The sequence below is a fragment of the Xiphophorus hellerii genome, chromosome 14 (assembly GCF_003331165.1).
Source record: "Xiphophorus hellerii strain 12219 chromosome 14, Xiphophorus_hellerii-4.1, whole genome shotgun sequence".
NCBI lineage: Eukaryota > Metazoa > Chordata > Actinopteri > Cyprinodontiformes > Poeciliidae > Xiphophorus > Xiphophorus hellerii.
In genome coordinates this window covers 12,503,474-12,517,024 of record NC_045685.1, presented here as the reverse complement: position 1 = coordinate 12,517,024, position 13,551 = coordinate 12,503,474, and the positions used below count along the sequence as shown (strand labels likewise).

At 37.3% G+C, this 13,551-nt stretch overlaps 1 long non-coding RNA gene across 1 annotated transcript in view; it reads right to left on the bottom strand.

Moving 5' to 3' along the window:
- Positions 1-6,490: 6,490 nt before the first annotated feature.
- The window catches only part of LOC116732230 (uncharacterized), a 30,141-nt gene continuing 23,080 nt past the window's right edge, over positions 6,491-13,551 (bottom strand). Inside the window, exon 3 of the long non-coding RNA XR_004341743.1 lies at positions 6,491-6,748. This is a non-coding gene — a long non-coding RNA (uncharacterized LOC116732230). The remainder of the gene's footprint in view (positions 6,749-13,551) is intronic.

Below are 13,551 nucleotides of genomic sequence, written 5' to 3'. Positions count from 1 at the left end.
CCTGAGCCAAAGGTAGAATTGCCTCCACAAAAGAGTTTAATATCCTCCATTAATTGTCCTCATATAAAGTTAATTAATTAATTACAGCTGTAATGGAGTGGAATCTTCTCTGGCTTATCAGTTAAACAAGTCTTGCTCATGTTAAGAATGAGTTATTGAGTTGCTTGGAATTAATAGGGGTGTTTTCTAAATGACGTGAAAGTTTCCAAGCCAACTTGGGCAAGTTTCCAACAACTAAATCGTCAATTAAAACAGCACGTGAAATTGACAGAATGGCTTTCTTTTGTAACTGTAAATGAGATAGCTATCAAAGAATCTCCATGGAGAGAAGAAGCTTTCAATGGGGTCTAATTTTGGAAAAAAAAATACTCAATTTTGTCCCGATAAAAACGCTTATCACCGTTTTAAAACCCTCTTTTTTTTCTTTTTTTTTAGAAATAAATTCCAACAAGTTGCCAGCATCACCTTCACATAACCTTTTATTTAAGACAGAACAGGAATAAAATTATTTCATGAAGAACACGCTTTTTACATTGATTTAAAGAAACATAGATTTAAAGAAAAAAAAAAGTGCTGTCACATAGCACAGTGGTTAGAGTGGGCGCCTTCTCGGTTCCTTTGTCGCATGTCTTTCACATCTCTCTGCTCCCTTCCTGTCGGATTACTGTGAAATAAATGTACCAAATAAGAAAAAGAAAACATTATATATACAGTATATATATATATATATATATATATATATATATATATATATATATATATATATATATATATATATAAATAATAAAGTTTTACTAAAAAGATTCCTTTGGAACCATGTACACAATTGTGTATTTTTATACAATATTGGAGAGATTAAATAACACTATAGAGCTTTGCAAATGCATACATTTTTCCATATTTTAGGAAATTGAAATCACTTAAACATTGTTTATTGGAAATTATTATATAGGTCAACACAAAGTGGCGTATAGATCTGAAATGTAAATAAAGTGATATGCTTTTTTTATTATTATTGTTACAAATCCAAAAATAAGAAAAGTGTGATGTGCATTAGCAGTGAGTCTTTTATAATTATTTATTGAAGCTTTATTACAAAGCTGGTCAGTTTAAGAACAAAATATTTACAGCTGCTTCCTGGCAAAAGGCAGGACCTCTTGAAGTAAAAGTGAATTAAAGGAATATAAATGAAAATGCTGGAATAAAGACCAAAGCAGCACAAACATCCCACTAAGTTAATCTCTCCGCAACTTATTGTCTAGATTTCTTTTGATTTTTAGAGTGAAAAATATATTAAAACCATATAGGATTTTTCTAACATTTCAGAATTATGCAATATCTTATGTTGATTTATGACACAGAATACAAATAAAATGGAATAAAAAGTTTGTAATGATAACAAGAACAGCATTGCAAAAGAAAAGGCTACAATACTGTTTGCAAGGTAAGCAAGCAGCAGTTATGGGACTCAGAGCCAACTTTTTGAAGTGGACAGTAGCCAGCTCCTCATCGACATATATATATATATATATGTATATATATATATATATACATATATATATATATATATAATTTATTTTACTACTTTTTTTTATGAAAACTGCACTAAGAAATCAACTTAAAAGAACTGTCTCTCTAAAGAGAACTCAAATTCCCATCACTAGTAAGTAGTATGTCTAGTTTTGCCGTTTGTGACAAATTTATTAGAAACTGGACACCTTTAAAATAATAACTGATTTTAAGTATTTTGTATGAATCTATGGTTTTAGGCATGTACTTGACCTAGATGTAAAACATAAGTACACGGTTATACTTTGGTTCCACCTTTTAATATTTAGTCACATATATTGTGAGGTTTTATGTGCTTTATGGTAGATTTAATTAGTCTTAGAACATGATAAAGGCTCGAATCGAGACCACTTAACAGTTCCCTCTGAATGACTTTCACTTTTTTTGCTTAACCCCCCCCGCCCCCGGAAATGAGGTCTTTTAAGTTGTGTGTGTAATGCATCTACGAACGAGTTGCAGAGAGAACTGAACCTTTCCAGGGATCCCATTTATAAAACACTTGGTGTCAGAAGTTCAAATAAATTCCACAAATTACTCACTCGTTGAAAGTAACTTGCATTTATCTTCACCTGAACAACTTTACATAAATTTAACAGTTCACATATTGGGCTGAGAGTAGGCTATTTACATAATGATTCACACACGAAGCATCTAAATCTTAATAGTTAGTTGCGGTTGCTCAGCTCACTTGGTATATAATATTTTTGGAGCATAACAGACAAAACGCTGTAAAACAAATAGGTAAAAAAAAACAACTTTCTTCATGAGAACCTCCTCCCTTTGCAACCTTTCCGAAGCTTTCAATAAATCTCCTACCCATTCTGCTGCAGTTGTCCCTCTGGAGAAACTTATTTATATCTTCACTGCGGGGATTCCAGTCATTTCAGTTTCAATTCATCAAGCTTAATAGGTATAGTTGAAGGGACTCGTGCTCATGCTGCATTTGCTCTTGCCATTTCTTCTTTGAAGCAACCCAGGGTAAAAGCAGTAAAAGTGTGTGCACTATATTTTCTGCCTAACTGCACATTGCTGTATGCACAGGCAATAAAATTGGGAGGTTATGAGAAACCATGCTAAAAATGTTAAACCATGCTAAAAATGTTGATACATTTTTTTTTTTTTTTGATCGTGTTGAGATTGTATATTTTGAAGGGATGGAGGGGTCCTTATGCTGTAATCTCTAGTGTACACTCACAACCTTGGCTCAAGTATTTAAGTGTTTAAATCCACAGTGATTTGGGGCAGTATTATGGCTTGAGTGTAATGAAAAAGGTATTGCACATGTAGAGCAAAGATAAGATCCTCATAATTATTGGCTCACCTGATAAAAGACATGTAAAAACCCTTTAGGTAATTTCATCCTTAATTACAGTAGAATATCCTGACACCCTAGAAGATGAAATAAGTAACGTTTCTTGTAGTATATAGTAATTGAGAATTTTTTAAATTCATGCTGTAGTTTGTTTTAGGTTGATCAGGGTTCATTTAGTAATCCATGATTTCATGTTTCCCAGAAGTTATAAACAGGATGTGACACAGAGACCCAATTTGCTTCGTCTCTTTTCAAAATTGGAAAGATAAGAAAAATAAGAAAATCCAAGTACGGTACATTAAATTGCTGCTGCTCTACTTTAGTCAAAAAATGGCTAAAATAAAATAGATAATTACCTTCCCTTGGCTATCAGAAAAAAACATCTAAAATTGTAACATTAAAGCTGCAGAGAGACCTAGAGGCACATTTTAACTATGGATTCTTCTTTTTTTCTCCAGCAGAGCTTACCTTCTTGGATCCTTAAATTAACTTAAACTATTTTATGTTTTGCGACCATTTTCCATTGTAGGGTCTGAAAGCAGACCCCTTTATGTAGATCATTTCTCCCTGAGTTAAGAAACTCCGCCATCCAAAGTGCTGCTGCTACATGGAGACACCATAACAGAGGCATCCAGAATGTGGTAAGGGGAGAAAAACTACCCCAGAAAACTATCTGGATTCCTGAAACGGTTCCTGCAGTAGAAACACATCTTAACCCAACCATGCAGAATGAGAGGAATGGTAATGCAAGTAAATGAAATGTCAACGCTAACTGGTTGAAAGCTGCAGGATAGCGCATGGAATCACCAAATATCCACAATACCCATTGAAAGTTGTTTACATCCCTACTCGCTCTTTGGGAGGCAGGTCTATGACCTCACCTGGAAACATGTGGTCTGAAGATTGTCAGCAACACACATTGGGCATTGGTTCTGGAGTGCAACAATGTATGTCTATTGCTAATAATTGTGGAGAGCATTTATTGATGTTTGCCTATTTCTTCTCCAAAGCTCTATGAATCTTGTTATGGGGCCCAGCATTATGATCTCTTTGAGCTACCAAGACATTTTAAATAAATGCTCATCTTCTGGATAATGATCCAATTTATGATCAAATAAGTACAAAAATGGTTAATTGGACAGAAAATACCCTTTGTCCATGGCCATCTTAATCCACAGACCTAAATAACCAAATGAGTGGCATAAGTTAGAAAGGAAACATGAGATAGGCTGAAGATGATCTACACAGACTGACCCCTCTTGCTGTGTGTTTCAACTTTAATTGCAGCAGTCTGTATGCTTTTCAATTGAGAACAGAGGCTTACAAGTAGGTGCAAAGAAATAACACTCAAAATTAATTTTTTTTAAGTGGTATTTTTATAACCACTAAGCAGATGTGCTTCAAATAAAGTTTTTTTTAAAATATTTGAGTATGTGTGTCTCTTGTTGAAATAAAATACTTTCATAATAAAAATTTTCTACACATCCTTTATCACCTGGTTAAATTATAGTGAAAGTGCGGTTGACATACAAATAAACTGCATTCGTGTATATCAAAAACATAAGTAATGTTCTATAGAAATTTGATTAGGTTAAAACGTTATCGTCTATAAAGAGGACTATTACATTTGCTGATTGTGAATTTTATTTTATTTTTTTTTACATAAAATTCCATCAAGAAAAATGTATTAACCTAAACTACGTAGTCATTAAACTAAAATGTAAAACTAAGAATCACCCTACATGTCTGGTAGCATTTCTGCCACAAAGATTAAACCTGATGGCTTTAAACAAAGTCAAAAACTTCCCTTATTCCCAAGGAAGACATACATTGAAGGTGAATAAAGACATGTACATAGAATATTGGTGCGAATTTCCCTTCAAGGAGGTTTGTCTAATCCTTGTTTTTCGCTGTCTTAGACAGCCTGCATGCAGTGCGTCGGTGCTAATCAAAACTGACAGGGTCTTCTTCGCAGATCCCTCCTCTCAAGCGTGCATTCTCATCTTCATTACAGCCATTGTGGACCATATCGGTTTAAGCAAACAAACATAAACTTGTGCACTGAGCAGATATAGCAAGGAAACGCAATCAGACGAAGCAATGGGATTGTAAGATTTCTGACCCTGGAGACTAATTTGACATTGAACACTGGTGTTACAACCCCTCCCCAAGACCACTAAGGGTAAATTCTGGCACTGGGTGCAACACAAAAATCAGTAATTTAAACAGTTGATGTCAGTAGCTATTTTACAGTTCGGGTAAAACCTCAATCACAGGAGGCAGCAAACACAGGGAAGCTTTAAGCTTCAGGGTCTCCAAGGCCAAAACAACAAACAAAACACCCCCCTTTTAATTATAAAATAATACAAACACTTTCTAGAGAACTGGAAAAAAAAAAGTACAAAACCTGAACACCCTGGCTAAACACAAAACAGGAGAAAACAGTTAAACAAAATGGCAGAAAACCCCTACCAGCTTCCACTGTGAATAGAAACATTATTTTAGTTAGACACTTGATTCTTCACAATAAGCTCACACCAAATGGTAGTGATGTTACGTGATGTGCCGAGGCTTCGAGGCGTGTGTCGAGTAATGGAGGGGGCATTTCCGTAAAGCGCGTATCGAAGCTTGCTTCATTTAGGGGAGGAGCCGAAAACGATGACGTCCGAAGCCTCGCTGCCCGGCTGTACCACGTGACTGCTTCGGGAAGTGGCTCAGAGTTTGGCGCGGGGTTTGACAGCTTTAGAAACCCCACAGGCTCCATTCAAAATGTGGGTTGTTGTAGGCGAGTTGCGGTCAGTTGAGAGAGTGGATAGAGTTTTGATAGTTTGGATAGCAGAGTTTGGATAGTGGTTATTTAGTTTGAGACCGTTAGTTTGGTGTTTGGAGAGTTTAGGAGAGAGAGATATAGATAGATAGATAGGAGATTTAGGAGCGCGAGGACAGGATAGGAGTAGGATGGAGCCGCGAGAAAGAGGAGGATTTCCCCTATGTGGGAACATTTTGATTTGATAAGCCCTAACAAGGTAAGGTGAACTGAACATTTGCAGATGCATTAGGTTTGCTTATGAGGAACTGTATTTTTCACTGTTTCTTATTTTCTGTAAAGGTGAGGTGTTTATTGTGCTCCAAGGAGTTGGGGTACAATAATAACACCTCATCCATGTAGTGTCAAAAAAGAGAAATCGTTTGAAACCAAAAACTGTGGAGAAATTGTTGTTTCTTAATAAAAATGCATGAAATCATCCAAGTTACACAAGCATTAGCCTATTCACTACCCCCTCCCTAGTTCCACAAGCACTTTCACTGTCCTCTGCCTGATTAGGCCCAGGCCATTTTTCTAGAGTCACAGAAAAACATTATTACACAACATGCCATATCACATGACGCTACTATTTTGGGAATAATTACACACAGAGAATACATTCAAACAATATTTTATTATACACATATGTGTATACATAATTTATGTAGACAAATGATTTCGTCCTACACCTTTTGTGAAGTCATTCCCAAGAGCCATAATAAACAAAAATTCAATGCATCACACGTATTAAGATACAGCTGGCTGTGATTATACACCTGGCCAGTAGGTGGTTTTGTGTGCACATGAAGCTTCAAGAAATGAACCCTTTCTCGAACCAGTTGGCTCAAGTGGTTCAATGCCTCATGAGGCTTCATCTCACCATCACTAGCAAATGGTATCTTAAATGGTATCATTTAAGTCCCCACAAACAGTCACCAGACAGACAAGATCACTTCAGATCAAGGCCCAGGGAAACAAGGGATCCCACATCTCTGTTATGAAGCTCTTTATGGGGTGGCTGACGAGCTCCAACACATTGCACCTGTGGCAGCCAGGTAGAACTGAAACACAAAGAGAGAGAGAGCTCATGAAGAGAGCCCCTAGAGGTCAGTGACTGTAACAACCGGTAAGGAAAGGCCTTCAAATGAATTGTTGTCCTTTGTGTCATGCTTAGAGATGGAACTGGAAATTTTCAATTTGAAAAGGAGACTAAAGGCTTATGCTCTTTTTCTTGAAAAGCAAGGTAATATTAAACTTAGACACAGCACATGATCATCACAAATTCACACCTACAATTAATATTTCTATCAAAGTAGCTCAATCATGCTATAAATATATAGTGCCCCATACATAAAGCACATTTTGGTTATGATTTTAAATAAAGTAAACAAACAAAGGGTAAACATTTCAGTCTATATGGGCAAAGCTGGTAGAGAGATATCCTCAAAAGATGCTCAGATAAAAAATAAACATACTTCCTGTGCAGCCAAAAAAAACCAAACAAACAAACAAACACACCTTTGCCATGAAGGCCTGTGTGTCACTGCTGCAAAATTATTTGATCATTTGCGGTGATTCAAAGACCATTTGGTAGGTGAAGATATTTTTTGCGCCCGTGCCTTTAAATTGTCACTTCCCTTATGAATCACTACAGTGCAGGTTTTTGTGTTTTTATTGAACACTAAAATTATTGGTGATATGCTGAAGATGTTAGAAAGCTCCTCATAGAGGAAGAAGCACAATTTAGAACAGTTTGGTAATCCGGCTTAATGAGTGTTTCATTTCACGTTTTTTTTAATATATATGGCTGAAAATGAGTGTTTGTGAGATCGCTGCTGAGTGACACAATGTGGTAAATATACAGTATATTTTTTTTAATATAATTTCACTAATTGGTTTAAAATAAATTTTATACTACAAAGAACCTCTCACTTTTTTTTTTTTTTTTAAGCAGGCCTTGATTAAGGTGCATGAATTGTGTTTTGCCTCTTCTCCAATTCAGACCAATATCCTGCATTTTTCTGTCTGTGCATGTACTCTCTGGCTGCTTCTCTGAATTGGGGCATGTCAGGCTCCACATGCTAAATACACTATTGTCCTCAGCTAACAAATTCTAGTATGAGTAACATACAACATCTTGCTGGAATTTTGGAGCCAATTAAAACAAATACATAAGCCAATTGACTATAGGAAACAATAACCTTGTTTAATTATGGTATCTAATCACAGTTAATCCTCTGGACTGGCAATAGTTCTCTTTTTGTGCAGGCTTTAAGTGGAGTAATGTCATGTCCTTACCAGCCACATACTTTTTTTGAAAATAATCAGCATAAGATGGATTTCTGAAGAAAAAAAATGCAATTAGTAGACCTCGAAAACCTATTTTCTACAACAGCGAGAGAATATGGAGGGGTGACCTTGCTGGATGATTATAAGAGGATTAAAATGAGCCATGTTGGTGCACTAAAAGACTTAGATATGTAAAGATACTGAACTAATGTGTGCTAAGAAGATGTATGTTGCCTCCTTTTATTTATAGCCATGTTGTGTGCTTTCTAATTAGAGTTCACAAAGTGCTTTGGAGGATCCTAGCATTAAGTTAAATGACACAGTGGAATGAATAGGATTCCTCTGAATATAACAGTTAGCTCTGCTTTTTAGTCTCCGAGTTTTGAAAAAGACACACACAAAGACGCCCCCACCCCTACATGCCCACCCACACACACACACACACACGTCCTTTCTGTGATGAGTTGCAAATGACAGCTGTCATCAGATTACTTTCAGTTATGAGACAGTTTGATTTTCCAGTCAAGAAAAACAACTCAGCTTATTTTTTTTTATATTTGCTAAACAATCACAGTTGCTTTGCATAATTGCACAGATCATTTCCACACCCAGTTAGAAGTTTGCCCAAACAAATTTGCAGAAATATTCATCACCAACTTCAAGTTATGTGAGCTTTGCAACGTGGTCCAAATGCAGAAGGTACATTGTAAAATTTGTGGGATATTTGAATGTCCAGAAAAAGCTGGCGACTCTTAAAAGAAGAGCAGGAGATTGACTGGAGATAGAGAGAACAGGATTGTCAGGCCAATGAAGTATGGTGGTATATAAGTTACTGGTTTTGAAGGTTTATGATGCATGAGCAGTGAATGATCCTGAGGTGCTTGAGGCTAAAAATGGATAATTAGTGGTTTTTCTATTACTCCCTTGTTTCTTATCTCAGTTAAATCTGCCTGGTTTCTATTTTCACTTCTTAGTGATTCTAGTTGTGTTTATTTCTTGTATCTAGTCCTTTTTTTAGTTACTCTAGTTCATTGATGTTTCTTTAGTTATTTTTGTTATATTCATTTCCTAGTTCCCAGTGTACTCCCACTGTGCCACCTTTCTCTCTCACGTTAGCCTGCCTCCTGCTTTCTCCCCACACCTGCAACCCATTAACCCAACAACCCAAGTCTGTTGTTTCAGCATTCAACCTCCCAGTACTTAAGCACCTCTTTCTCAGTCACTCTTTGCTGGCTCCTCTCGTTACTTCCTTATTCCATCCTGTGTTCTCATTGTTGTTTCTGCCCTGGCGTCCCGTGATTTTTTAAAAATGTTTTATTATTTATTCTTTTTGTAAGTTTGTTTTTTCACTAAACCTTCAAATTCACTGGCTGCCTCCATCTATCTGCATTCGGGTTCATCTACAAACCATTTACCATGATATAGATATAAATCTCCAGAATAAAATTAACTAATTGACATCCATTTCCTGAAGCTAGCAGAAACTCAGCTATCTTGGAGCACTAAATACCAGCATCCAAAACCAGCAGTTTTTAGATGTGTCAATGCTCCAACATAACTGATTCAAATAGTCCAACTATTTTGTCAGCCTGACAAAATTCTGTAGAAAGATGTTAATGAAACAGCGTTTGATTCAGGTGTGGTAAGAAAGGCAACAAAGTAAAACATTTTAGTCAAACAACAAAAAAGAAACATCTATTTCACATTGCAGCCAGGTAAAACTTTGTGAGTGGAATGGGCTCATTGCTATTGATTTTTTTTTCATTTTTTTGTAATTTTTTTTGTAAAATAGGATAACCTCAAGACACTAGACGTTTACGACTTCACAGCCTCGTTGGACGTCATTTCTCTGCGTCTTAAGCTTTCAGAGTGCAATTTAACGCTGCAAAATGAAATGATTATGGGGAGTTTAAAAGTTTGTAGCAGAACATCTATTCTCAGCAGCTCACAAAGTGTAAAATGATAAATTGGCACAAACACTCAAACTAGAAAAAGGATTGTAATGACATGCCTCGACGTGGCACACGTGAGAGCAGACAACTTGGAGGAAGGGGAGGATTTTCTTTACATGAGCAATGCCAAATGTGCATGAAAGTCACAGCAAACCAATCAATACCTCCAAATGAACTCAGATATGTGTTTAGCAGCAAACAAGCAGTTTCATCACCCCTCGTTCCTTTCTTCATCAAAGCTTTCAGGGGCACTTTTGAATATTTTACACCTCTAAATGTCTTTATGGAACTGCATGCAATATTGCAAAAGCTCTTTATCAACCATTCTTTATATCAGCATTTGTAAAAAAAATTACTCGATAATCCAGCATATTATACATTGTTTGGACTCATAAAAAAAAAACAAAAAAAAAAAACAGTCACTTCTGGTTACCTCCCCCTAGGCTCCAACGGCAGACTAAACAATGTGCTGCATGATAACGCATGAGGAGTTAATGCTGTATAGATGCTGGTCCCTCATTCCTGTCCTCCGGCTCTCAACACACACACACACACATGCGCGCACGCCCACACACAGATCAAGTTCAGAGTCAATATGGCCAAACAGTTCTTGTTGTAGCGGAACAGATGACAATGCCTTATTCTGTCTTCGGTGCGCAGCAAAAGGTGACTGCTGTCTGTTACATCACATATTATTTGCTGTGGTACATTGTATTAAATCTTTAATAATAGATTTTCAGGGAAGTGCATCTCCACCTCCCCCCACTCCAAAAGAGAAGAAGGGAAGAAACAATGCATTCATTATTGGCTTCTCTACAGCCAAATCACATAGCAGCACGACTAAACCGTAACCCCCCCCCCCCTTTTTTTTTATTATTAAGAATGTCCATCTGTCAAATACAAAATGGGTTGCATTTGGTTTGCACTCTAGATGAACTTGTGCCATAGAGAGAGGTCCTTGTGTGGGTTGGGAAGGCAGACGCACAGACACTCAACAGATGGCCCCTCTTCAGCCCAGCAACGGGTGGACTGGTGTGGGGGGAAAAAACGGGAGGTCCAGCAGGCCTGAAGACCCCACGAGTCTCTGGCATCACTTGCCTCTACACGTACACCATTGATGTACTCTTGTCCTAGTGACAAAAGTTAGAAACTTCACACTTGATCTCTGCGGATGTGAGACAGGTGGCATGGAGGACAGAGGAATGTGAGATGAGAAAGAAAGAAAGAAAGGAAGGAAGGAGGAGAGACAAAGAGAGAGAGAGAGGGGAGAAGGAGCAACTGAAGAGAAGGAGATGCATGCATATATAAAAAAAAATGGTCTTGGCAGTGATTTAAGGTTGGCAGAGCGGAACTGTTCTGTGGCCTAATGACAGTTTGGCTGATCGACACTTCAGCTTGCTCCCAAAGGTGACAGCAGACGCACAGGCCAGGTGGAGCAGTGACACTGGTGTCAGACTTCCCGCTTTGAATACAAGTCTGAGGAGTTATATTTGTCATTCACTCTACAGCTGATACACATTTTAAATATTACATTTGTCAGCTCTCGGTAGCAGAGAAAAAAATGGCCTGACCTGTTCTGGTTAATTGCTATTTAAAGGGCAAATATATTTTAGACCCTTAAAATGTAAAAAATAAATATAAGAGTATGAAACATAAAATAACATACATACAATGTAATAATGACAATACATTAGTTTTTTTATTGAAAAATATTAAAACAATATTTTTCTTAGTTTTCTTCCACTCACTCAATTTCAAAATTCTCAATATTTATTTTAGTTACAGAAAAAAGTATTCAAATTTTAGGTGGATTTTAGTGGGTCTCTTTAAAAGAGAGAAGCTTTGGTACAGGTTATATTTTCAGTGCTAATTAAAAAGATGATGTAGCAAAATGTCAGAATTTGAAGACAAATTGTTGAAAGACATCACTAGGCACTAATTTTGAATTTTGATCCACATCCCAAATCCTCTTTTAAGCTATTTTTTTATATTCTAAATGGAGCAGAATATTCTGACAGCCAGAGTTTTACTAAATATTTATCAGCCAAAGCTAGCTGATGCTTAGTAAAGACAGTTGTGGCAGATATTAGGGTTATTTTTGTGACACAACGGCAGAGGAAGCATTCAAGTTAGACAAGCAGTGATTTTCCGTATGGCTTTATTAGCTAAATAGTTTTATTCTAAATGGAAATTTGATCTTAATCAAATGTATCTTTCACTGTCAAAGGTAATCACTGAGTACGTTAAGCAATGTAGAAGATAAATATTTCATGGGAAGCCTTTAGGCATTAACTCATTCCAGTAATTCAACACTAATCTGTGCTGGTGATTTGCTTTAGTTTTCTCTTATCAAAGTGGTTGTATTTCACACTCAGTTTCCCTTCTGACACATGACACAATTGGATAATTCACCTTATCTTTGGCCAGGTTCCTTCCAAATCCAATAAACACAGTTTCCCCATTGGCTTTTGAAGGTGCGAGTCCCTGTTGAGCTCAGACAGCAATTGGCTTTGTGAGGCATCTAAAGGGTCTAACAATCATTTCACAAAGAGGAGGTTGAAGCTGTTGGCATCAAAGGCCAAGCATTTGCTGATCACACTTCTTACAAACAACCTCCAACCATCCCTCGCCTGCTAATAGCGCATTTATCTGGTTGCCGAGTCACCCTTTGTTGTAGGCGCTGCTTGACACCTAAGAAGTAACAATCGAGTAAAACGAGAGAACAGACACATTCTCAAGACAACAATACAAAAGAATGCATTTCACTTCAGTAACAGGTGCTACCATCTTCACCCTCCCTCCTTCCCTCTGCCTCGTTCGTCCATCCGCCCACCATCAGTAGCATTACTATCAGCCCTAGGTGAAACCCTGATAATTGGTCACATGGGGAAGGGGGGATGATTTTGTTCTGGCATAACTACTTGGTGTGCAACTGAACAGGGCAGCGATGAAGTCTCTGCCATCTGCCCCACTTTTCCACTTCTCAGCACATTTCTGTTGAGATTACCATCACCTCTAATTTGTGACGCGCTATTTCAGTGTCTCCATATAGTGTCACTGTTGAAACTGCGAGTGGACTAATTACTCACTGATTGTGCTGAGACTTTTAGTGCCAAGAGGTACTTCCATGATTTGTATAAGATTTGAGTTGGATACTGTGCCTTTGATTTATAAAGGGGTAATTGTAAGTCTTACTTGAGCATTTTTATTGTTCTGCTTGCTTGTTTAATGCTCCTCCCAGGTTTCTCCCTGCTACGCTTTGCTGCGTGAGTTATGGGGTTCAACAGGCTACCATATGGATAGTAAATGTGTTTCTTGTCACTGCAAAACTCTTTCACTCTTTACTAGCACGTTGCTTTCTTAATCATGAGAGCTATTATCATTACCGTTGATGTTGCACTTTGTTTTCGTCGTTAGACTCTGGGCCTTGCCTGATTAAAAGTAAAATATACTAGATGGTGCAATGCAATCTGCAGCGTCTGTTGTGGTTGCCGAACCAGCAGTTTTGCCTTGCATTGTTATTGCGCTCATCAGACCCTGCAAATGTATATTCCAAACATTATGCCTTCGCAGCAAGATCCCGATCAAATAGCAGTTTTATCATCCTGTTGGCGAAGCCACGC